The following is a 26047-nucleotide window of genomic DNA, read 5'->3' as shown; positions in this document are numbered from 1 at the left end:
AAGAATGAAGTCAAAGAAAATGGAGGGGAGGTGAAAACAAAGTGCACATATTAGGGCAACAGCAAACAGAGAAAGGAGAGGAAAGTAATGTTGTGAGAAATATGCCAAATTAAAAGCAGCAAGGGAAGAACCAATGGGTACCGGGTGCCCACTTGTTCTGGGCACTCCACCAGACCCTGGGGGCATAGAGTGAAGTCACAGACATGCTCCCTGGCCTTTCGGCACTGTGTTCCAGCTCCCATTGAATCCTCGCCACCACCCCCCATCCAGGAGGCAGGCACCGATTACCCTACTTTACAAATTAAAAACTGAGGATGACAGAGGCAAAATTTGCTTGAGATCCCTCAGCCAGATGTGGAGTTGAGCAGGGCCGCAAACCAGGGCTTGTCCACCATCATTCCTCTGCCATGGCCACCTCCACTGCCCAACCAGGGAGGAATCCCATCCTCATGTTGCCTACTGGCAAGACAGCAAAACCCTGAAGACGTGTGCATAGGACTGTGGGTGTTTGTGGTGACTGCTGGGCCCATATGGGGGAAGCAGGGGAAGGATTCCCAGAAAAGACACCTGATCAGGGAGCGGTGGGAGGATTCCAAAGAAGGCTGAGACCGTGTGTGACTGACCCTGGAACAGGAGGTGGCCAGGAGGGGGCAGAGGTGAGGCCAGTGGGTCCCTGTTCCTGTGCAGGGAGAGCACCCTGGCTGCTTGTGTTAGGTACCATCCCGGACTGTAACAGATTCCTGCGCTCCTCACACGATGCAGAAAGTCTGAGGTGGGGCCAAGAATCTGTATTTTTAAAGCCCTCCCGGCTCCCCCAACCCTATGCGTGGCCAGCTCCACAGGCACATTCACCAGCAAAGCCGCCAGGAGACAGCGGTCTAGGGGTTACCCTAGCTCAGAGGTGGCAGATGGGAAGGTCGCAGGGGGTTGGGTGGGCAGAGAAGGCCCACAGGGGCAGGGCAGCCAGGAGTGTCTCTGCACAGGCTTGCTTCCCACCCCACTTCTCCACCCACACACTGCTCCCCTCTCCACCTTCCACCCCTCAGAGCTCAGCATTCAGAAAGGGCCTTCACTCTGCTCTTCAAGTCTTGGCAGAACTGAAGGGGCCTGCTGGGCCTCAGACACCCTCAAAACACCCTTGCTGGTCTCTTCCCTAAGGCACCCAGACACACTTGTCCCCACATTTAGTTCTGCTTATGACTATGACTTCAGAGCAGAACTGAGACATGAATGCCTCCTTCACAAAGGGACAACTGGGCTTTCTCATCACTGAGCTGTGATGGGAGAACCGCGTGGATAGACCGTGGCCCTATTACTTAATTGTGTTTTTTGGCCGAGCTGGAATGACCACTTTGGTAAACTCTAAAATTCACCTTGGCTGGGTGGTGGCTTGTTCTGGTTACCCAAAGTCTTGTTCATGCAACGCCTCCATATACAACACAGGATATGTGGCCAGCCAACTGACCAAGTTCAAATAACTTGGCATTTAATAAATGCTCCCAACTTGTTCCAAGCATGTCCTACCTCTTTCTGAGTGTGCAAAAGGCAATTTTGCATCTTGTAATGCCTTCAGGGCCTCACTGGGTCATTATCAACTTAATAGCCCATGGTGTATCTCTGGCCAGTCACCGCACTTCCTTGCTTCCCCCTCTTCGTCTGTATGATGAGGGCTCTGGAAGGATGATCACCACATGGCCCCCAGCCCTAATGTGGTGGGCCCATAATTCCCTTGCAGATTTCTGGAGGTGCAGAGGAACAGTGGGGTCTAGGGGGTAACCTGGGTTCTGCTGAGGACTCCCTAGAATGACAATGGAATACAGAGATAGTCTAGCCCCACATTCTCATTGCCCAAAGGAGCCCAAGGTGGTGACTCCGAGGTCCCACAGAATGGTTCTCTGGTTTCTCTTCCTTTTTCAATTCCCTCTCTGCTCTCATCACGTCGCTCCGTGAATCACTCCATCTTTATTTCTGCCACCTTCAGCTGTTCCCCTGCCTTTGGCATCTCTATCTCCCAACCTGCTGTGACACTCACTTTAAGATCCAGGGTCCTGGTTCCTGAACCAGCCACAGAGTGACATCAGCAGTGTTAGCCAGACCCAGGATGTGGACGTGCACTGGAAGGGTTCGACTCCAGGGCAAATCCAGGCGGAGGGTATGGAGGTAAATTATGATAAAACATGAAAATAAATATTCTATCAAGGGCCAAAAAATTTTGAGAGAAACTCACTTCAGCCTTCCTTGAAGAAATAACCAATTTTTTTGAAAGGCAGTCATGTTACGTTGCCCAGAAAACCTTGAAAGTGAATAATCTGGATTCATCTGTAAGATGGGGCAAGGACTGAAAAGCCAAAAATGCTTTTATGAAGGGAAGTTCCTCAATGATTTTATATTAAATAAGATGAAATATGTAAAGTACTTAGAATAGTGCTTTACCACATAGTAAGCATTAAATAAATGTCAGTTATTGTTATTATAGCATGGCACAACAATATATTATAGTGGTGACCCCAAATCATCAAGAAATCATATTTATTTATTTAGAAGCCTGTGTGATTTGGGACAAGATTTTTAACGTTTTATTTATTTTTGAGACAGGGAGAGACAGAGCATGAACGGGGGAGGGTCAGAGAGAGAGGGAGACACAGAATCTGAAACAGGCTCCAGGCTCTGAGCTGTCAGCACAGATCCCGACGCGGGGCTTGAACTCACGGACCGCGAGATCATAACCTGAGCCGAAGTCGGCCGCTTAACCGACTGAGCCACCCAGGCGCCCCGATTTGGGACAAGATTCTTAAATCGCTCTGAGCCTCCGTTGCTTTGTCTATAAAATGGGGCTAAGACTAGGTTTCCCAATTGCCTTAAAGGATCAAATGAAATCATTAAGGCAACTTCTAAACTATAAAGTACTATCTAAAAAATCTCTGTTGAGACCACAGTTAAAAAGCAGAAAAGTTTAGAACCATCAGTCTTCCAGACTATCCACATTTCTGTCGGATAACTGACATGTTATCAGGTTGATTTCAGTGAGAATTTTTGCATGCTAACAATCTTGATTAGACCACGTTAAGAAATGATAATAGGTTCTGGAAAAGAGCTAAAGAACACCTAACATGATTTTCTTGGGTGTCGTTCCCTGGGTCTGATTGAACAATAGTCTTTTTTTTTTTTTAATTTTTTTAAAGTATTTATTTTTGAGAGAGACACAGAGACAGAGCATGAGCAGGGGAGGGGCAGAGAGAGAGGGAGACAGAATCCCAAGCAGGCTCCAGGCTCCGAGCTGTCAGCACAGAACCCAACAGGAGGCTCGAACTCACAAACTGTGAGACCATGACCTGAGCCGAAGTCAGACACTTAACCAACTGAGCCACCCAGGGGCCCCTGAAGAACTAGTCTTAAGACTCAGTCCAGATAGCAGCTCTGGGGAGGCTTTCCTGGCACTCTGTATCCAGTCACCCCTCCCCTGTGCCCACAGAACTTCTTACACCACCAACCACAGTATATTAGGCCCTTGATTTAATGCCTGTCTCCTAACTTACACTCCTGTGAGTGTCTCAAGGGAAGGGGGTATTTTTTTTTTTTTAACCTTTGTATCTTTGGGGCCATTGACAGGATTTAGAACATATTAGATATGCAGTGAATCTTTCTCTTGTTTTGAATAAATGGATGAATTAATTAATCAGAGAAGCCCAGACATAAGAAAATGCCTTTTGGGGAGCTTACGTGGCTCAGTCGGTTAAGCGTCTGTCTGTGCTGACAGTGCGGAGCCTGCTTGGGATTCTCTCTCTCCTCTCTCTCTGCCCCTCGCCCGCTCTCAAAAATAAATAAACATCAAAAAAAAAAAAAGAAAGAAATGCCTTTTTATCCATCTCCCCCCAGTACTCCATTGCCATAAAACATAGACAGTTTAACTTACCTGGACAATGACAGAAAGGTGTCATTTATACTAAAGCCAGTATTATTCTAAATACCAATTATTGATCATTAGCCAATATTTTGGGGCCAAGAAAGCACATTGATTTAATGTTTAATGTTGTATTACATCTAAGATGCCCAAAATTAAATTATAATTTCTTTTCTTTTATCGCATAATTATTTCCCATATTTCAGGAAGTCTTCTGCTCACCTTTTTTTTTTTTATTTTTTTTAAAGTTTTTTTTTTTTAATTTATTTTTGAGACAGGGAGAGACAGAACATGAACAGGGGAGGGTCAGAGAGAGGGAGACACAGAATCCAAAACAGGCTCCAGGCTCTGAGCTGTCAGCACAGAGCCCGATGCGGGGCTCGAACTCACGGACCGCGAGATCATGACCTGAGCCGAAGTCGGACGCTTAACCGACTGAGCCACCCAGGCACCCCTCACCTTTTTTTTTAAATTGAGGTGTAGTTGACACACATATTACACTACTTTCAGGTGTATCACACAGTGATTTGACAAATCTATACGGTCCCCTTTGCTTACCACAGGTGGAGCTACCGTCTGTCACCACACAAACCATTAAGGAAGCCCTTCCCTTTTAAGGGCTGTCATTGCAGTAGTAATGAATGGCTCATTTAGCAGAGATTCCCAGAGGAAGCAAGGAGCGTGAAGTTGAATTATGCCCCATCTACACATACCCAGGTATGTGCTGGAGTTTAAGAAGATGTAGCCCAGGAATACCAAGAGAAAAGAAATCAACACATTTAGGAAGCCAAACTCACTTACTGGTGCCAAATGCTTTGCTGTTAATAAAAACATTTGTTCAAAAAGGCCCAGTGACATTCAGGGAATCACGAGCTGAAATCTCCCACCGTTGGCTTTGGTCTCTTGAATTTCAAAGTTTCTTTGGCTCCTTAAGCCTTGAGTGGTATTTCAGTTTGATAAACAACAGCTCACCTCCTATGGTTAATGCTTGTAGCAGGAAAGAACAATTAGCCAGCCACAAATATTTCTGTACCCGCCTGCCTCCCTGGAGAAAAATGCAAGGCTTTCAAAAATGCCAAAACATTTCCTTTAGTTAAGCACCATGGATGGCCATAATCATAGCAAAGTCTCTCACTTTAACGCATTAGCAATTAGCTTTGGTTAAAGAAATAAAAACAGAAACAATTCTTTTAACCATAGGGCACTTTAGTAAAATGGGTATGCACATACAGACTTGCTAGTGAAACAGACTTGGGTTCAGAACCAAGGCTCCCTGCATGCTAGCTCTAGGCCCTTGAAGTATTTATTTTTTTGTAAAAACTTTTTTTAATGTTTATTTATTTTTGAGAGAGAGGCAGAGTGCGAGTGGGGAAGGGGCAGACAGAGACAGAGACCGAATCTGAAACAGGCTCCAAGCTCTGAGCTATCAGCACAGAGCTCAAAGCTGGGCTCAAACTCACGAACTGTGAGATCTTGACCAGAGCCCAAGTCAGACACTTAACCGACTGAACCACCCAGGCACCCTGCCCCTAGAAGTATTTCTGAGCCTCAATTTCCTCATCCTTAAAATGGGGATAATAGGTTCTCCATATCATGACTGGACCTCTGTATATATAGACATAGATCATTAGGGTTCTTTCATTTCAATCCCAGACTCCCAAAAGGAGCAGTAGTTGGGGTAGGAGGTGGGGGGGGAGAGAGAGAGATCAGTTGTCTTTTAAAGCATTTTTGGCGTCGGGGTGCCTGGGTGGCTCAGTTGGTTGAGCACCCAACTCTTGATTTCGGTTCAGGTTGTGATCTCAAAATCGTGGGATTGAGCCCTGTGTCAGGCTCCGCACTGAGGGTGGAGGCTGCTTGGGATTCTTTCTCTTTCTCTCTCTGCTCCTTTCCCTTCCCCCATTCTCTCTCTCTCTCAACTAAATAAATAAAACATTTTTGGGGTCACAGCCTTCTTTGAGAATCTGGTGAAAGTACAGATTTTCCCTAGAAAATACACTTTCGTACATACATATTATATTTTGTGCCCAGTTTCAGCACCCTTCCCCCTAAAAACTCCCACAGCACTTCACAGACCTCTGATTAAGAACCTTGGGACAGATGAGGCCAAAGCCTTGGGTTTTCTTTCTTCATGAGTCATTTCATTTCATAGAGAGGAAAGCCTGTTCTCTGGCCAAAGACCACATCGGTCACTCTGGCCAGCAAATATGGTTGCTGACAACAAGGAATTGATGGCAGAGGATGAACTCAGGCCACTATCACCATGACGTAAGATGCAATCCCAAATCCACCCGACTCCACCCTCAAAATGAGCACTTGGGCTCCCTGTGTAATTGTCTGTCCGTCCTTGGAGGGATTAGGAAAGAATAGCCTTCAGCTGTGTCATGGGGTTCAGCATGGCTTTGCAAACTACATGTTATTTTGTTTTTAATCAAAGCCCTCTATGATGTTAAAAAAAAAAAAAAAGCAAGCCAATGTCCAGTTGAAATGGTGACGTTAGAGTTAACACAGTGAAATGAAATTATGCAGCCATAGAAATGATCATTGTGAAGACATACAGCCATGGAAAAGATGCTTTTCCAAAGAATCCAAGAATCCAAACTGCCACATCCCTTGTGATTCTGGCCGTTAAAAACTGTATCATGTGAACCAAGACAAGTAGCTCTTGGGTAACAATGTGAGGTTAGTGGAATTATTGATGGTTTGTGGCTGCTTTCAAATTTCTTTTTTGGTGTTACATAAAGTTTACAGTTGTGAGGTAAGGAGATAAATGATAAATCTGTACAAAATTCGCCTGTTCTTCCAAATGGCTGTGGCACTGTCCCGCCTCCAAGCAGCCGGCTCTTTCTGTGGCTTCCCTTCTCAGCTGGCTGAGAAGGCAGGCAGGGTGGGCAGACCCCGTCAGGGCTCCGCCAGACCCCCCTACACACAAAACCAAGCGAGGGACTGAAAGAGCAGTGAGAGCACATTCATTGTTCCCACCTTCCATCACCCACCCTGGTGGACACTCCATGTGTTAGGTCCTTGGCATCTGAGTCCAGCCAATGGGGAGACTGGCTCATACAAGCAGCCTGAGGACATCCGTGTCTAAATCCATGTGAGCCTCTCTGGTGTTCAGATTCATGCCATGCACAAGTGGACTGACCCACAGAGTCAGAGGTAAATGACTTGTCTGATGTTTGCTGATGCTGTAAACAGGCATGGAGTCCCCAAGGGGTCCCAGTGGGCGCTGGGAGGTTGGCTGCTCTCAAACAGACACTTCCTGCAGTGCAGCTTGCTGGAGGGGCAGCAGCTTCAGGCGTCAGGAGGCCACCTGACCTTCTTAAAGGTCGTGGTCAGCATACTAGTCATTAGCACAGAGCCTCCCACGTAAAAGCGGTCTGCGCTCTGGCTCACTTCCCCCCGGCTGAGCCCCAAACTGCCTCCCTCTCCTCTGGGCGCTTACCGCTGGGGAATGTGAACAGTAGGGGGCGGTAGTCCCCGCCCCAGAGCTGCACGCAGGGGTATTGGGCCCTGCGAAACCCCTCCTCCAGCAGCTCCTCTATCATAGTTCTTCTGGCCCCTGGATAAATGAGTGGCTTCCTCATCTGATGTCCTCAAAGCGTGTGGCAGGACCTCGGCGACAGCCCCGTCACAGACGGATGGGGGTGGGGAGGATGGCTATTCACGTCTTACTTAGTGACTCTCATTTCTGTGTCCTCGGGGCCTAGCATGTATCTGGCTTAGCGCATGTCACAATAAATAACAATGGACAACTGACAGTTCCAGGGCAGGGAGACAATGGGGCAGGAGGAATTTCAGGAGATGACTGATCCCTAAGGGTGGGCAGATGTGGGGAGAAACAGAGAAATGAAAGGTGATGTCACGGAGGCTGGAGCTCCTGGGTAGACAGGAGCGATGCTCAGCCAGCAAGGGAAAAGGCAAGTTGACAGGTGCTGACCTAGCCCACAGGACAAGAGAGGCATTCTATGGACAGCAAGCTTGCGCTGGATGCCCCCTCGGGCAGAGGTTTCCCAGATGCCAAGTGAGCGTGATGCTGCGCTCCTCCATGCTTGGCGGTCCATTTCTGCTCAGTTGCTGTGTGTGGCTGGGCCAGCTGCAATTTCACAGCAGGGTTTGGCCTCTGCCTCGATATGGGCGATAGGCTTCTCTTGCCCTTACTGTTGGCCTGGGTCAGTGCTCTGCACACGGTGGGCAGTTGATAGACTGAATAACTGAAAGCGAAGAGCACCGGTTTTGGAGTCACACAGACCTGAGTCTGCATCTGGCCTCTGGCCTTCTGGCCCCGGGCCCTCGGTGGGTTCCTGATGACAACACGGGACTGTTGCAGGAACTAAAGGAGTTCATTGCACAAAGCACCTGGCACATTTCTTGGCGCTCAAGTACTGGCAGCTATTCCACATTTGATCGATATGCATTATGGGCCCAGTAGACCCAGCAAAGGGTTGACTGGATGGAATGCCCAAAGCCCACTTAGCCTACCCCCTCGTTGGCAGGGTCGGAACCTGAAGACCAGAGAGAGGAAGTCCCCCAGCCAAGATGGCAAGACCAGTGCCCAGCTGTAGAAACGCAGCCTCAGGGACAGAACCAGCTTGGCACAGGCTGGCATTCTTGGGCATCCTCATCTCAGCTCTCCGAATTTCTTCCCCCACTGGTTTCAGGCTCCTCCTCCAGTCCTAACTTGAGGTCACTATCCTGTCTTACTAAAGTCATTTGTACCCCTAATGCCTGGTTGATCTTTGGCACCCATTCTGCTTTACCTCCACACGAACCCTCGGATCTCCCCCTCCCCAAACTCTCAAGTCTGCCCACTGGAATTCTCTGGCCCCTTCTAGATTCTGAGTACTATCTGGCTTCCTGAGCTGGATCCTTTATCTGGGATCACTAGGCTCCTGTCTCTTTAAAGTTCCTTTAGAGTATTGTTTCCCTTCCTCTGATGGCTCCCAGAAGCTGAGGTGGGTGGTATCTTCCCTTCCAATCAGGGCAATCTGTCCTCCTCAGAGGCAGCGACAGGCCCCCACCTCAGCAGGAGCCATCAGTGCCCACCTGCATCTCGATATCCTCCTGGTGGTCCAGGCTGGACTCACTGGATCGAGGATCACTCCTGGGGGTGGGATGGTCTACCACAGGTAGGAAGCTAGGGTGCTCTGCTTTCTTTCCAAGTTCTCGTGTCCATTCCTCCCACAGCTGGAGCTGGTTGGCAAACCGTCCGTCCTCCCTCGTCTGCCTCAGTCCCCTTCCCCTATTCGTCCTGATCCATGGGCACTCTCACAGTTCCCTAAGTTTGTAGACACAGTTTGGAAACAAGATTTACATTTGTACTCTATGTTGGAAAAAAAAAAAATCAAAGCAACAAGTCCAGTGTCGCTTACCCAGGGTTTCTGTCAGCAGAACGTTTTTGTGAGATGTGAATGGATTTTTTTCTTCTTCTATTCATTTATTATTTTCCTCCTCACCCACGTTTAAGCCACTGCCACAGGGAAACAGAAAGAAGAAACAAGAGAACTCTCCTGGCTCAGATTGAGAGAAATGTGGTGAGTTGGTCTGGGCAATATGGGGACCCAGGTGGTCTCACCAGAGTCCCTTTGTCCAAAGTTGGAGGGGAGCAGCGTGATGACTGCTGGACCCATGATGTGGCACAGAAGTCCTGGAGGAGGGCTTGACCCAGGTCAGAGGCCGGAACTAGATATCCTAGCAGTGGCCTGTGTGGATTGATGATGAAGACCAGATGTGTTGCACTGCCCCAAAGTCCTAAGACCCATTAGCACCCTCCCCCCAGAACTGGGGCCCAGCCCTGGAGAAAGGGAGAGAGCACTGAGTTCACTGGGGCTATTTTCCACTACCAGCAGAAATCAAGATGTTCAGACTAGATATTCTATTTTTGCTCACCAAGTGTGGACTCAAGTCTACACTCACCCCACATGAATTTACTCTGTCATGACTTCACTGAGCCCTCCAGATGTTCTTCCAGAGGCCAGGACCACCTTCGTAACAGACTCACTCAACCTACTCTTCCACTTTCTCTGAAGTCGGTGTCCTTATCAACAATTCCAAAGGTTCCCCCTTAGCCTCGTTGTTCTTGCAATCAGCACATTCTTCTTCTTCTTCTTCTTCTTCTTCTTCTTCTTCTTCTTCTTCAAATGAATGACAAATGAGCGAAATACATATTTCTGAGTGTTGACCTTAGGAAGGTGAAAGGGAATAAAGCAAAGGGACAAATTCAGCCATGCATTGTCTACCCCTTAGATTTGCAAAGGGGTCATGGGAGAGTTTCAGGGTGGTTTGAAGGCTGTGTTAGAGACACTCTATGGTGTGACCAGACAGAGTGAGGAGCTAGGAGGTCCAGCCTGAGGGTCAGGCTGGTCACTGATTATCTGTGTGACCTCAGAAAAGGAACTCTGCTCTCCGGGTGTGCCACTGGGAACTGGCGATACAGTGGGGTTGTGCAAACAGGGAATGAGGGTGTGTCCTTGTGTGTGCATGTGCCTGGCATGAGGCCCTTGCTACCCTAGCCCCCTGCTGCGCTCATTAGAAGAAGCCATCAGCCATGCCTGCTGGTGCCTGGGCCAGGGTGGCACAGTTATAGGAAGACTTGTGGAGGCTGAGACCTTGGGATTGGAACTTCAAGGATACACAGGAGCTTTCTTCACAGAGATGGGCATGTCAAGTGGAGAAGAGGGCTCAGCACAAGCTCTGAGGTGTGATGGGCAACAGGGAGTCACTGGGGACAGGACTGCTGGGCCCAACGTGCCTAAAGAAGAACACCAGGAGAGAAGCTGGAACAGGAGACTAAGACATCTGGTCCCAGGAGGCCTGGGTTTTGTTCTCAGGCACTGAGGAGTCAACAGAGATGTTCCTCTGGGGGCCACATTTGAGCTTCAGAGAGACCTTGCCAGCCACAGAGAGGATGGACTGCAGTGCAAATCACTGCGGAGAAGACAGGAGCTCTATGGATGTGGCAGTCATCTAGTCTAGAGGCAGGAAGGGCCTGAGTTAAAGCAGTGGAGATCCAGGGACAAATTTGAGAAAGGAGGAGACAGATATTATCATAGATGTTATCACAGCATTGCCCTCAGTCAGGGAAACCAGTGAGTGTTCTAGCCCACCCTCTGGCCTTTGCTAAGGCTCCCACTTTCCCCGCACTTTAGGTTTCTTCCGCAGGGAACAGAGCCTCCTCCAGAAGATGCTGGGGTAAAGGTTGGGGTCGGGGGACAGGGGGGACTCAGTCACCCTTAGCAGGGCAGTGGAAGATGAGGCAAAGATCCTGAGGATTTCAGACCCTGCCTCTTCAGTGTGGAGTCGGGTGAAGGAAGGCCAGCCCCAGAGAAAGAAGGAGATGGGGCCCCTCTTGTGACCCCCATCCCAGCATCCCCATGGAGCTGCTGGCCGCCAACACACCATTCTGGGCTCTGAGCTGAGGGGAGGAGGAGGAGAATGCTCCCTCCCTTCTCAAGACCCACTCAGACTAGAAGACAGGCACTTCTTGCCATTTGACAGCAGAGAACTTTGTTTGATGAGAACAACAAGCGAGAAGAACTTTAGGGAGGAAGGTGCTTTAGCAATAGGATTGCTACAAAATGGATGAAGCTTGGAAACCTCTTTATGGGGCAGACTTTATTCCTTACTCTGTCACAATGGCCTTGGCAACAGTGGGTTTGGGCATCTTTTGTTGTTGTTGGTAGGTATGTGTGTCACCTCTGTGTGTGGGCCTCCCTGTATCTGTGCATGTGCTTGTGTGTGCATGTGCCTGTGTGGCTGTGTGTGTTCGTGTGTGTGTGAGATGGAGAGAGAGCATATCCTACATCAATAACCTCTTCCTCTGGAGAGATTTTCTTTTTTGTTTTTCTAGTTATAACATCTTTAAAACAGGGTCCAAAATGGACAACTTCCCCTAAACACCACATGCCAGAGAGCTCCAGGACATCCCAGGCTGGAAGTAGAAGCGCTCCCTTCTCAGACTGAATCTCAGGTGGGGCAGGTGGAAGGTGGGGGACACCCTCAGTCACTCGGGCAATCTCCAACAGCAAACCACCACACTGGAGACATTTTTGAGCACGTGCTCAGTGGAGGCTGGCTGGCGGCCATTCCCACGGGCAAGGAACTAAAGGCATGGAACTATGAAGATTCACAGAAGTCCATTTAAGATTCATTGATCTTAAATATCAAACTTATGACAACCTTCTATAGGGACAGAGTCAGCTCCCCAGAGCCCACATTTCTTCCCCATTCTTTTTCATGCCTTTTCTTCATTCAATTTCCAACAGGCTTTCCAGTTTGACAGGAAAGGAAGGACCAAACATGGAGATGTCAACTTTCTTACATACAGGCTGTCTCTCCGTGGCGGTTTGGACAGCACACAAATAAATAGGAGGGAGGAGTTGGCAGGAAGGTGGAGCACACGTCATCAGAGTGGCTTTATGTGCAGGCAGCAATTAGAGGAACCTGATTTGAAAACAGAAGGCTCCAGACCCACTGGGATGAATGTCGCAGAGTCATTTTGCAGGAATCCAATGAATGTTGCATTGCAAGCCATGTGCACCCTAATCAAGGGGCCTCATGGAGAAAGATTTTAAACCCTTTTTCCTATGCCACAAAGGAGTATGACCTTTCTGTGAGGAAACTATTGTGCAAGCAAATGAGATCTCTCTAAAGGCCAGAGTCCCAGCTCTGAGGAAGACATCAGTCACAGGGCCTGTCCTTCATCTCTGAGCCAGAAGCCTCTCTGGGGGTGTTACTTTCACTTCCCATTTGCTCGTTCTCAGAGGCCGCTTGTCTGAGTGACAACATGGAGCAAAGGAGCCTCGGAAGATTTATTTGACCAGGAGGAGAGTTTGGGAGCTGGCTCCTTTCTCTGGCAGCCCAAGAGGCTAGCAGCTTCAGCTGAAGTAAGGTCCCAGCAGAAACATGGGTACAAGTGACACCCCACCCTTACCTCCTCCACACCTGTGACAGAGCCACCAGGTCTGGTTGTTAAGGCCAATGTGAGCAGGTATCTCCTTGCCAATCTCAGCCTCAGACAGTTGCCAACAACAAGACTCTGTACCTCACAGAGCTCTGTTTCCACTTGAGGAAATGTCTCTGCTTTCTACGTCTAACTGACGCTGGTGGCAAAGGCCTCCCAGGAGTGATTCTTGGAGCAGGAAGAGAATCCCATGTTGACTCAAGAGCATATGGGAAAGCCACGTTCTCCCCAGCAATTAACCAGAAGTCAATTCTTTCTGTACCAGCAAGTCCCAAACCCTCCTGGATGGATGAAATCTGATGAAAGCCAGAAATGCTCTTTGTAGAGGGTTGCCTGTGTCCACAAAAGTTTACGTGCAAGTTAAAGAAGCTTATAAGCTCCATGAAATGCCTCAAGGGGCTATGGTCTCCCAAAGTTAGGTCACCAGCACCAGCAACTGGTGCAGGGGTATGACCATTGTGGGAAGAAAGTCTCTATCCAGGGCCATATACTTCCCCCTCTTTCCCTGCCACCAAGCAGACAGCAGGACCCTCTGGGTACCTGGGCCTCTTTTGCAAGGCTCAGGACTCAGGAAAGCCCAGGTGGCAAGCTATTCTCCACTGGTCCCTGCTTCGCAAAGCCAGATGCAGACAGGACACTGATCTGTGGTTTGAAACTGAGGTATCCTGCTTCTCATCAGTAATGTGCTGGGGCCAACTCGTGCAGGTTTGTAAGAGCCAGTTGTTAAATTCGGGGGAACTTTACGAGCCATTTGTTAAGCACCTCATTATTCAACACCAAACCATATAAAATGAAAATGATCTAAAATCAAAATTAAATTATATAAAATACAATTACATGAGTTATATTAAAAACAAAGGTAGTAAACACCCAAATGTCATCATTTCCCAGTTATTTCACTACATTTCACTATTATCACTGAGGTCATTTACATCAGTTGTGTGCGCAGTGGAAATGCTGTATAATGGTGCACTGTTGCACATCTCTTCCCAGCCCCATGTCCAGCCAGGTCACGTTGGCAGCTTGAAATTGGCAATCTAGGACTGTTTACACCACAGGAGTAGGAAAGGGCTTCTGGGGTTGATTTGCTTTTTTGTTGATTTTTCAGACCTAATACCATGATGGAGAAAATGTTAAAATAATGTAGGTAATCCTTTAAAATGTGCCCTATTTATATCTGTTAATAGCACAAAGGACTTGAGAAAAGTGTTTTGAGTAATTAAAAACTATTAGCCAATGTAACAAAGAAGCCAGTGACATCACTGCCTCATGAGTGCAATTCCAACATGTCTTTGTCACATTGGTCTACTTAACATAAATGAAAATACCAATGGATGTTCATGCCAACACTATATTTGTGCATCAGTTGCAGCCCATGGATATGAGAATTTGGCAAAAGTCAACAAAAACATTCTGTGGAGAATCGATCGCTCTATGGTATTTATAATGAATATTTTATTAAAATTGTTTTCATGTTTATTTATTTTTGAGAGAGAGAGAGAGACAGAGTACAAGCAGGGAAGGGGCAGACGGAGAGGGAGACACACAATCTGAAGCAGGCTTCAGGCTCTGAGCTGTCAGCACAGAGCCCGACATGAAGCTTGAACTCACAAACCAGGAGATCATGATCTGAGCCAAAGTCAGAAGCTTAACCGACTGACTTAACCCAGGGCCCCAAGAACGTTACATATTTTATTTGTAAATTATGTGTTACATATTCTTTATACCAGTACAATGTTTAATAAACTTATGTGTGTATGTATGTGTGTGCATTTGTTTCCCGGAAAGCTGGTTGTTGAATATTTACCAGCATCTGACTGCTCTCAGTCTAGGAGATACCTATCTTAACCTAATCTCCCCCTGCTGTACTGGCAGATGGCAGGATGTCCATCAGACAGACACCACAAGGGGGAAATGATTCCTTTCCACGTCAACACATGGGAAAAAGGGATTTGAGCCTTTCCCATAAAGCTACCCAAATAAAACCATGAAATGGGTTATTGTTTTTGATCCCATCTTCAAATGAAATAGGTTTTTTTGTTTGTTTGTTTGTTTGTTTGTTTACTTTGAGAAAGAGAGAGTGAGAGCAAGGGAGGGGCAGAGAGAGAGAGAGAGAATCCCAAACAGGCTCTGCACCACCATCACAGAGCTTGTTGCAGGGCTCAGACTCATGGACCGTGAGATCATGACCTGAGCCAAAATCAAGAGTGAGACGTCGCTCAACTGACTGAGCCACCCAGGCACCCCTCAAATGAAATCGTTTTTTTTTTTTAAATAAACATCTTTTTAAAAATCTGATTCTACTATAGAAATGGTAGGAATTAACGGAATCTTCCCATGGAATAACTACATTTAATCTTTGTAGCAGTACCAAGAGGAATATCTGTAAGAATAGGCAGTGAAACAAGCTGCTTGTGTATGTCTAACAGACCCACAGCTGAATATCTCACCATAGGTGGCACCCTTGTAGAAACAAAACAAGCCAAACAAAAAACACAAAGAATTGGTCTATGTTTTGTACACAGAAAGGAAACTAATTCTTATCGAGCACCCATACCATGCATCAAGTGCTTTCAAAAATGCTGTTCTGTTTTTGTTTATTGACTTATTCATTTTCTGGTGCTTCCAAAAAGATTTGAAGCCACTTATAAAAATACGTATGAAATGATAGCAGAGGAAAGCAAATGAAGAAATCAAGACCAAAGGACAAATTCGGGCAGGAAAACAAATCTGAGCGTCAAGCTTCTACACAGGAATACAGACCATGAGATGCGCTGCCCAATTGCTAGTGGTTGGATGCAAATTAGGCTCTCAGTGTCCTGCAGTCCAAGGCACAGAGTAGGAAATCATTGGTTTGAAGAGTCAGTGTCTTTAAGACATCCTTTGCTCCGGAGAAGTGTGGATTTTCCAGGTTTGGAGCCTGAGAGTAATCATCCTGCAGCCGTTCGTAGGGTGATCCTGAGTGTCATGGTGGACAGCAGTCTCAGTGGCATCTCAGCAATGATGACACAGTGAGGTCCCTACCTTGTGTCTTATAGCAGCCTTCAGCTGGAGCCTAGGATGGCATACCCTCACCAGGAAAGGGTGCCAAGCCTGATTCTGGAATGCAATTCCCTGAACACTCCAAGCATTGAGATCCAGACACACAGCTCTCAGACTGACTAGCTTCATGGTAGGGGGAGAAGGGTGAGGAACACCCCAAATATCTAGATTTATGTTTCTCAATCATATTGACCTCATGGCCTCTTTGAGAAACATAACAAAGCCATGGTCTCCCTTTGGCAGATTTCAAGATAAATATCATGCATAAAAATAAATGTTAAAAGTTACAATGTGAACTGTGCTTTTTCTTTTTTTTAAATCTTTTTAAAAACACTTATTTATTTTTGAGAGACAGAGAGAGGCAGAGCATGAGGAGGGGAGGGGGAGAGAGAGAGAGAGAGACACAGAATCCGAAGGAGGCTCCAGGCTCTGAGCTGTTTGTTAGCACAGAGTCCGACGTGGGGCCCGAACTCACGAACCGCAAGACCATGACCTGAGCCAAAGCCGGACACTCAACCGACTGAGCCACCCAGGCGCTCCTGAAATGAGCTTTTTCAAATTACAAGGACTCCTCTGGTGGTTCTCACACAGAGACCTGAATAGAATCTAGGTGGAAACTCTTCAGTTTCAACTCACCTAAGAGGGCATTGAGAGTTTATTCTTATAACCCTATGATGGGCTGCTACCAACAAGTAAAGAGCTAAGACTCCAGGGCAAAGTAACCTACCTGAGTTATGCCAGTAGAGAGTGAGGTCAAACTATTATTATTTCAGAAAGACATTCAGTGACTTGTCCAAGGTCACAGCAGGGCTAAACATTGAACCAAGCCTTCTGGCTCACAGGCTGGCCATCCACTCTCTATGCAAGAGAACCTCTCAGCCACACGTGCTTTGTCATACTCCTATGCCCAAGTTCTTTCTAATTCTGGGATCCACAACACATTGAGAGATAAAATTAAATTATCATTACTAAATATTTGACTTGGTGATTCCAAATATTTTGGGTTGGCAGATGCTTTCAGGACTGTGATAGAAGCCAGGAGCACTCTGTGGAGAAGAGTGAAGAGTGTGAATGTCCACAAAAACTTGCAGACAACTTCACAGCGCTCATAGACCCCATGGAACTCATCAAGTTTCCATGATCTTGGAGGTCAGAATTCCTGACCCATTAAGCACAAATCATCTCATATCTTTGTAGGCACTACACAAATATGCACAAACATTTCCTGCACTTGAGCACCCCTGAGGGTGAGGGCCTCCTTAAATTCTGCCTCCCAGGTGCCTTGCTTGCCTCACCCTTGTCCTAGCCCAGCAGCCCAGGTATCAAGGTATACAAAGAAGCCAGAAGAAAGTGGTGATGACAAGGCACCCAAAGGAGCCTCCTTCTACCACATGGCTTGGGAAACATCAGCCCTTTGGTGTACACAGTGGCCTGTTGTGAGTGAAGGTCAGGCAGGGTCAGCAGGGACCATGGCATAGCCTCTTCTATGCCTCCGTCTCTGGCTCCAATCATCTGGTTCAATTTAATTCTCATATCTGTGCTTGAAGCTGGGTGCACCTTTACAGAGAACTGGGCCGTTTGCTCACACCCCCCAGCTGGAAGTGGCAGAGCCAGGTCCTAGTGCAGAACTGGCTGGCCCCAAGGCCCAGCATCTTCCTCTGGCCAGCACCACCTTGCAGACACCTGCTGACAGCCATCTTATTCTTCAGGGGCCCCTATTAAAACCCCGGCATGACCATGGCACTGGAGCTCATTGGGCTAAGGGTGATCATTAAATCTTACATGTTTTTCCTCCTTTGAGCTTTCTTCCTCATAGTTTAATCTTCACTTGCATTCAAAAACTTGTCCTTGTTTCTTTCACTCAAGGACCATTTTGCAGGGTACCTGCCCTGAGCCAGACATTGTCCTGAGTGCTGGGACCCAGAGAGGGATGAAAGGGGGACAGCTCCCTGTCCTGGAGGAGCTCAGATCCAGAACTCTTACAAACAAGTAGCCCTAAGCATGTTGCTGGAGGTTCACGGGGACAAGGAATGGATTTGGACACTGGTGACAGAAGAGAAGGAGGTGGGATCGGTCAAGAGAATTAGAACAGGTGGGCCTTGCCCAGATGAGAAAGTGGGGAGGAGGTCCCAGGCCAAGAGAGCAGCAGGAGCAGGTGCCACCCGCCCTGTCCCCCCACCCCGGGCCCCCATGCATTTCAGAGAAGCGAGTGACCGGCCCAGTCAAAGTGCATATAGGTTAGCAGTGGGAGCAGCAGGAGATATAACAGGAAAGGTACTTTAGGCCCAGTGGTAATCACTGTTCTTGGTTTCGATCTTCATCTGAGTGTTGTGATTTTATCTAGGTGCTGTCTTCCTACAGCTTCACGATTCTTTCTTCTTTCTCACCTGCTTTCTCTAATCTGGCTGGGACATCACCCCAGAACGAGGGCACACCTGCTCTACTGGGCCTGGTGGAGGGGGGCCTGTGTGGGGGTGGGGTGGGATAAAGGTTTCTCAGTCTCCCCTGTTACCTCCCCACACACCTGAACTTTCCACACAAGGATGCTGGCCCCTGATGGCTCTGTCCAGCTGCTGCAGATTCTAGGGCAACACGATGAGCTCCCAAGGCCATGGCGTCACTCCATCAGGAGCTGGTTCTACGTTCCTCAGGCCACAGCTCAGTTCAGGGAATTATTTTCCACCACAGCTCATGGCTGCTTGGCTGGCCACAGATTCTGTGGGGATGGTTGGGACCAGATGATGGCAGATTCCATCCTGGTATTCCACACAGAGTTGGGGCTCTCACCTGCCTCCATTCTGGCCTTCTCCTTCCTCACTGAGGAGAGGTCAGGTTTGGGTCTCTGGGCATGCACTTGGAGGCCTGAGAGCCTGACCCAGCACAGTGAGCTCTGTTGGGCAAACAGAGGATGGGGTACTTAACCCTGAAGCCCCTCACATAGAGTGAGGGCTCAACACATGTGTGCTGAATGAAAGAATAAATGAGTGATAAGTAATGCCACAAAGAGAAATATAGAAATTTCTAGGACTAAGGTTGGGAGAGACAATGGTAAAAAAAAAAAAAAAGCAAAAGGCCTGCTATGTTCCAGAAACTTCAAAGAGAAGGTAGGGACCACTGGACCATGCTCGGTTTCCCCAAGCATGTTCACATTTTGACCATGTCTGCTTTAGGGCAGGAGCATAATTTCTTTTAGCTTTTTATTTTGGAATAATTTTAGGTTTATAGGAAAGTTGCAAAGATAGTGTAGAGACTTCCCATATACCCTGCACTCAGCTTCCCCTAATGTTATCATCTTACCTAACCATGGTACAGTTGGCAGAACTAAGAAATTCACATTGGCACAATGGTATTAATTAAACTCCAGGCTTTATTTAGATTTCACCTATTTTCATTAAGGACTTTTCACAAAGACATTTGGTGACTTGTCCAAGGTCACACCGCCAGGAAGCATCCAATCCCATCCCAGATGTTAATTCCAGATTTAGTTGTCAGGTCTCCTTACTCTCCTCTGATGTGTGACAGTTTCCCCATCTTTCCTCATTTTCCATGACCCTGACAATTGTGAAGGTCAAATGTTCTGCAGATTGTCCCTCCCTTTGGATTTGTCTGATGTTTTCTCATGATGAGACCGAGGTTAAAGGTTTGGGGGAAGAACAGCGCAGAGGGGAACTACTTTTCTCCTTTCACCGCAGCCAAAGTTACACAATATAACACGACATCCCTCAAGACGTTAACCTTGACCACCTGCTTAAGGTGGCGTCTGCTGATGTTCTCCACTACAGAGTTACTGTTTTTCCCTTTCAATACTTCATTCTAAGTCCCTTCCGCACTCAAGGTGAGCAGAGTCAAGCTCCATCTAGAGAGGAGAGGCATATATCCACACATATCATGTGGAATTTTTCTCTATAACAATGGAAGCAAAATGGCAATAATTCTTTTTTTAATGTTTATTTATTTTTGAGAGAGAGAGAGAGAGAGTCCTAAGCATACTCAGTGCTGACAGCACAGAGCCCCACACAGGGCTCAAACTCACAAACCATGAGATTGTGACCTAAGCCAAAATCAAGAGTTGGACACTTAATGGACTGAGCCACCTAGGCGCCCCGATGATAAGAATTATTTAGTTTCTTGGTAATGTGGATAGTTGAAAGCAGTGTTCAATTATGAAATGACTAGAACAGTTGTCAAAACCTAAGAATTGGGGGTGTGGGTTAAATGGGTGATGGGCATTAAGGAGGGCACTTTTCGGGATGAGCACTGGGTGTCACACGTAAGAGATGAATCACTGGGTTCTACTCCTAAAACCAAGACTACACTGTATGTTAACTAACTTGAATACAAAAAAGCAAAAACAGACCCCAAAAAAACCAACAACTTAGAATTTTAAAAATCCTCTCGAAATATGTTATCAACTGTTCTTTCCTTCTCAGAAATGGCTCTCTTAGCCAAAAAAGTCATCATTAAACCTATTTCATCACCCAACCCCTGATGTCTGAGAAATGGATAAACTTATTTAAAAACAACATTTAGAAAGGGCAACAGCCAACCATTTACATTGAGCCAAACTGACACTCCCCTTCCATCACTGCTAATCTCTATCATGTCTGCCTCTTAGGTACAATTACCCTGGTTTATAGAGAGGCCGAGTAACTTGCTTGGAGCCCCACAGCTGGCATGTGTGTGCCCACCCATATTCCCACCCCTCAGTCTTCTCCTACCTTTCCTGTGGCACATTCACTGACTTTTCCAGCTTAGAAAACCCAAGAAGCAGAATCTACCTGGATGGATAAGCTTTTATTTAAAAAAAAAAAAAAAAGAAGAAGAAGAAGAGAAAAAGAAAAAGAAAATGAGGAGCTCCAGGGTGGCTCAGTCGGTTAAACATCTGACTTCAGCCCAGGTCATGATCTCACAGTTCATAAGTTCAAGCCCAGCGTTGGGCTCTGAGCAGATAGTACATAGCCTGGAGCCTGCTTCGCATTCTGTCTGTCTCTCTCCCTCTCTCTCTCTGCCCCTTCCATACTTGTGTGCTGTCTCTCTCAAAAATAAATAAACATAGAAAAATATGGGGAAAAAGAAAGAAAGAAAGAAAAAGAAACACATAAACACACACAACTAAAAAACTCTCCAAAGCAGAAACCAACAAATGATCGGACAATCTATTCATAGCTATGACTCAGATCATGTTAATGTCTTCTCTCTCTGTAACATCCAAAGTGATGTTCCTGACCACTCTCCCAACCACAAGCCTCAGAACACTGTTTGCACAGTTCAAAAGAATAAGATGGTCAAAAAGGTAGAAGATGCAGTCTTACCTTGACAAATGCTCAGTAGCTTTTCACCATGGCTTTTTAAATCCCGGCACCCTTGTGATGCAACAGCTTTCTAGCTATAACCAGCAACTCTTGATGCAATCCCAAAGAAAAAACCCATGCCTGTTGTCTCAATCGATTCACGTAGCTTGTGGCTTCCTGCTGGCAGTGAGCACCAGGCAGAGGTGGCCGGCTCCTGGGTTTGTGGTCAGAGCTTCACCAGCTTCCCCCAAGGAGCCCTGCCCCTCTCACTGAGCTCTTTGAAGCCTTCTGTGGGTTCACTAGGTCCAGTGGGCACTGCTGACCCAGAAAAACCTGTGAGGAAGGACCGCAAGCAGCTGGTCTTTCTCAGGCCCTGGGCTCCACTGGTCCCGATGACTCTCTGCCACTAAAGTTTTCTCATGGGGTTTTGGTTTAGTGACATGGGTGGTGCCTTCCTACACCAAACTGGGCAGAGTTAGTAAACCTCCAAGCTAACTCTACAGGGTATTTAGCTCTGCCTAACAGTATTTATCCGCAAGACAAGAAAGAGCTTGGTCTCTGATGCCTTGTGCCATCTGTATGAGCCTGGGCAGCTGTTCTCTAGCCTTGTTGGTTTTGTTTTGTCTTCCAAATAGTGCCGATGATACCCAGCCCAGAGATACTATGGGCACAAATGATAGAATGGGTGGGAGTGACGGGCACAGAATGGGCTCTCAATAAATGCGAATTCTCATTTCTAAAACAAGTGGCCCTCTAGCCAGTCATTGGTTCTGATTGCAGAATCTTTTCAGTAGTGCCACTTCACTTGACTCGGAACACTCAGGGGAGCAGAGAATGATGGACCTAACTGGAATGGTGAGGTGGTGCCTGTCCTGTACTCTACCAGCTAAGGGACCAACAGGACCAAGTTGCTGAGACAACCTCAGGAGGCTTGCGGGTCCAGCCAGACATGGTAAGCCACTGGTCACCTGCTTTGTGATCCAGGGACAGAAGGGAGCCCATGGGCAAGCTCCTTTCCTGCCTTTATGTCTGGGAACCTTGGCAAGGATGGAATTCAGATAGGCTTGCTTTACTCCTGGCCTGGGACCACAGTCCAGATCTCATTTTCCTCATGGATTTTAAGACTAAGACAATAAGTTGCTTTCAGTTTTCAGTAAGAGTTTTCAGTAAGAAAGAGCTTTTTGATAGATATTCATAGCAACAGCAGCAGCAACACAGATTTTTTGGGTTCTAAGCCTCCTTGGAAACAATCTTCTTAATTTCTCCAAAAAGTTTTTGTGACAGTAAGTGGATTAATGCATAAAACATTATATCTGTTACAGTATTTAGCAATAGTAAACTCCAAATAACCAGTAGCTGATGTGAACACACCTAATCTAAGTTCCAAATCTAATCCTTATCACTGCTTTGTCTTCTATTCTTGGTAGTGAAGAGCCCCAAACAGTGTCCAGAACCACTTGTGCTCAATGCATCATAGCTCTTATTAATTTATTACTTATTCATCTCCTGACACCTGAGAGTTGGAACTAAGCATTAAATGCAAGTTGAAAGGATCCCAAACTCCTTAAGCATATGATTTAAAAATTGCTGACTTGAGATGAGATTAGTCTTTTTATTTCAATTCAATTAACACAATAAATTTTGTGAATGTTTGCTCTGTGATAAGCACACGCCAGAGGCTAGGGGTAGAAATATAAATAAACATGACCTTCCTCTGAGGGAGTCAGCCTAGGGAACCTGGGAAGGGTGTCTGGTAGACAGACATTATAATGGGGTATGATAAGTGTGGCTATAGAAGCCCAACAGGGCAGAGTAGTAGAACAGAGGCAGGAGCTATAGGAGCATCAGGTATTATTGGGGGGAGTTAACAAGGAGATGGTTTTGAACATGATTTGTGACTAAGAATCCTTCAAACTCTCAGAGGCAGATACCTAGGTTGAGTCTTCTACTGAGCAAGGACTCAGTGATGCCGAGTTATGTCCAATTATGTATAATTAAAGAAATGACTAAATAAGTGATTTGGGGACAAAATTTTATATTGAGAGCATAGTGGGGAATAGGAGATGCATCTTCCTAAGGAAAAAAAAATCTATTTTCCTCTGACTCTGGGTCATCCATTCAAGATTGGAGTGCAAGGGGATGTGAGTGTTTGCAGGGAAGGGAGGATAAGCTGATGTTTTTGTGGTCTGGAAAAAAAAAATTGTTACCTTTCTATCCACCTCCAAGAGACAGGGGTTCAAAAAAACCAAAAATGGATTCTAGCAGCCACTCAGAAAAGAACAAGGAAATGACCTTGCTCTTGGGTTTCACATGTCTGAGCAGAAGTGAAAATTAATTTCAGCCATTTTCACCCTCACAGAGTCATAGAATCCACCAGAAAGGCAGAGGGGAGGCAGGGGCAGGACCCAGGGGAGAAGATAAGAAGCAGTGAAACGTGTCAGGTGAGACTAAGAGTGTCCTTATTAGACATGTTTGTTAGAGAACCTCAGAGAGGGCTTTTATGGCTGCACTGAGACTAGACTCTGAAACCCCCATTTAATGTTCAGCCTCACTGCCTCCCCCATTTATTTTTGCACTTTTGAGATGACTCATGCAAAATTTCCTCTCCTTCCATGGATCTATACCAGTCTCCTGACACCAGTACATTTCTGATCAAAATCAAAAGCTGTGTGCAATAAAATATTTGAGTAGAAGAAACATTAAAATAATCCAGTCCACGATTCACTGCAGGAATAGTGGTGTGAGAAGCTGGGTGATCTCCCTTTGAAGAAAACACGTGTAAAACTAGACACAGTTGTTGAAACCAACCATCTCAGAGCACTGGAAAATGAGCAGAGGCAGATAACAAATTAAGAAGGTTTAATCTTGGAGTGTCTGGGTAGCTCAGTTGGTTAAGCGTCTGACTCTTGATTGCCGCTCAGGTCATGGTCTCACAGTTCATGACATCGAGCGCCACGTAGGGCTCCGCATTGACAGTGTGGAGTCTGCTTCAGATTCTCTCTGTCCTCTCTGTCCCTTCCCTGTGCACATGTGTGCTCTCTCTTTCTCTCTCAAAATAAATAAACATTAAAAAAAGAGAAGAAACTTGAAAAGAAACTTGAAGAACTTGAAGAAAAGAAACTCAAGAAACTTGAAAAACTGCTACTACATTAGAATGACCGTGAGTCTGTGGTCTTCTTGCTTATGTGTTCTACTGCTTTTCTAGTGGGAATGAATGGTGGGCTTGGTTTGAGGGCTGTTAGTTAGTGATACCAGTGGCTTTACCAGCTAGTGGTGACAGATGTGGTCTGTGATGGGGAGATGAAAATTGGTAGTTTTATGGGTTAAAGGTCATGGAATCTCTAGACAGGAAGTGAAAATCTGCAGCTTTTCTTGCTTGAGTTTGTATCCTCTGTTCAGAGTGGGCAGAAAATCACCCAGAAATGTAAGGGGGAGGTTCTGGAAGTAAGAGAGCCATGAAAGGGCTGAGCTAATAAACACCCCATACATATTTGACTGACTGCTATAATATGCATGAGTTGGGGAGAACTGAGAGAGTGAAGCAAAAAGTGAAAGTCAAGGGAAACCTAAGGACTTTCTGTAGATTTGAATTTTTTCCTCCAACCACACACAGCTGGGCAGCAGAAGGTGGAACGTTTACATATTCAAGGTGTCTGAGAATAACTTCTGTCCAAATAATTGCCTGACCATTAAACAATGCAGAAGCAGGGGTTACCCTTAGAAAGCTAGACTAAAAAACAAAATAAAACACTAAAAATAAAAATGCACAGTGGTGCCAGTGGCTGCACACCATGGAGGGAAAAAAACTTCACAATTTAGGTGTAGTTAACTTAGTAAAACAAACAAAAAAATCAACAGCTTTCAGGAAAATAAAATAGAATTCAGAGTCACTACAATTTTCCAATTTTCCAACTAAAAATTACCATACATGCAAAGAAATAGGAAATTGTGACCAGAAAAAAAAAATCAGTCTGATTCCAAATGAGCCCAGATGTTGGATTTAGCAGACTGACTTCAGAGCAAATATTATATTTATGTTCAGGGAATTAAAGAGCAATATTCTTGGGGTGCCTCGGTGGCTCAGTTGATTAGAATCAGACTCTTGATTTCACCTTAGGTCATGATCTTACAATCATGAGCTTGAGTCCCATGTCAGGCTCCATCCATGTCATGGAGCCTCCTTAAGATTCTTTCTTCCTCTGCCCCTCTCCCCTGCTTGAACTTTCTCCCTCTCTCTCTCTCTCTAAAGAAATAAAACTAAAATAAATAAATAAATAAATAAATAAATAAATAAATACATTTCAAAAGGACAATGTGCTCAAAAAGTGAAAATAATTTATGTCAAAGAGCCAGGAAAAAGGGATTCACAACAGAGAAACGGAAATTATAAAAACGGAATCAAATGGATTTTCTAGAGCTGAAAATTACAAAAACTAATTGAAAATTCACTAGATAGGTTCACTAGCAGATCTGAGATAGCAGAAGAAGCTGTGAATTTGATGACAGAGCAATACAACTTATCCAATCCAAATAACAATCGCAAAAAGAAAGACAAAAAAAGTTAAAACAAATGAACAGAGCTTTAGAGATCTGCCAGACAATGTAAAGGGTTCAAATATAAATTTAATAGAAGCTCCAAAGGAGAGGAAAAAGAAAAAGACCCAGAAAAATTATTTGAAGAAAACATAGCTGAAAATACCTCAGTGTTAACAAATAACATTAACTTAAAGAGTTAATGCTATCATCTGAATGCTTGTGTCTCTCCAAAATTCATATGTTGAAACCTAATGCCCAGTGTGGTGGTATTCAAAGATGGGTCGTTTGGGAAATAATCAGGTCATGAAAGTGGAGCCT

The 26047-nt window shown here is 46.0% G+C and overlaps 1 protein-coding gene across 2 annotated transcripts in view; it reads right to left on the bottom strand.

Annotated features, from left to right (window-relative positions):
- Positions 1–21654, bottom strand: part of BLK (BLK proto-oncogene, Src family tyrosine kinase) — a 78705-nt gene extending 57051 nt beyond the window's left edge. The window contains exon 1 of one of the 2 annotated variants that reach the window (XM_058720842.1): positions 21215–21654. The gene's annotated coding sequence lies outside the window, so the exon portion shown is untranslated. The remainder of the gene's footprint in view (positions 1–21214) is intronic. The other variant, XM_058720843.1, reaches the window with a different exon arrangement.
- Positions 21655–26047: the final 4393 nt, after the last annotated feature.

Source organism: Neofelis nebulosa, chromosome 3, assembly GCF_028018385.1.
Source record: "Neofelis nebulosa isolate mNeoNeb1 chromosome 3, mNeoNeb1.pri, whole genome shotgun sequence".
NCBI classification, from domain to species: domain Eukaryota; kingdom Metazoa; phylum Chordata; class Mammalia; order Carnivora; family Felidae; genus Neofelis; species Neofelis nebulosa.
This window is presented reverse-complemented; position numbering and strand designations above follow the sequence as displayed.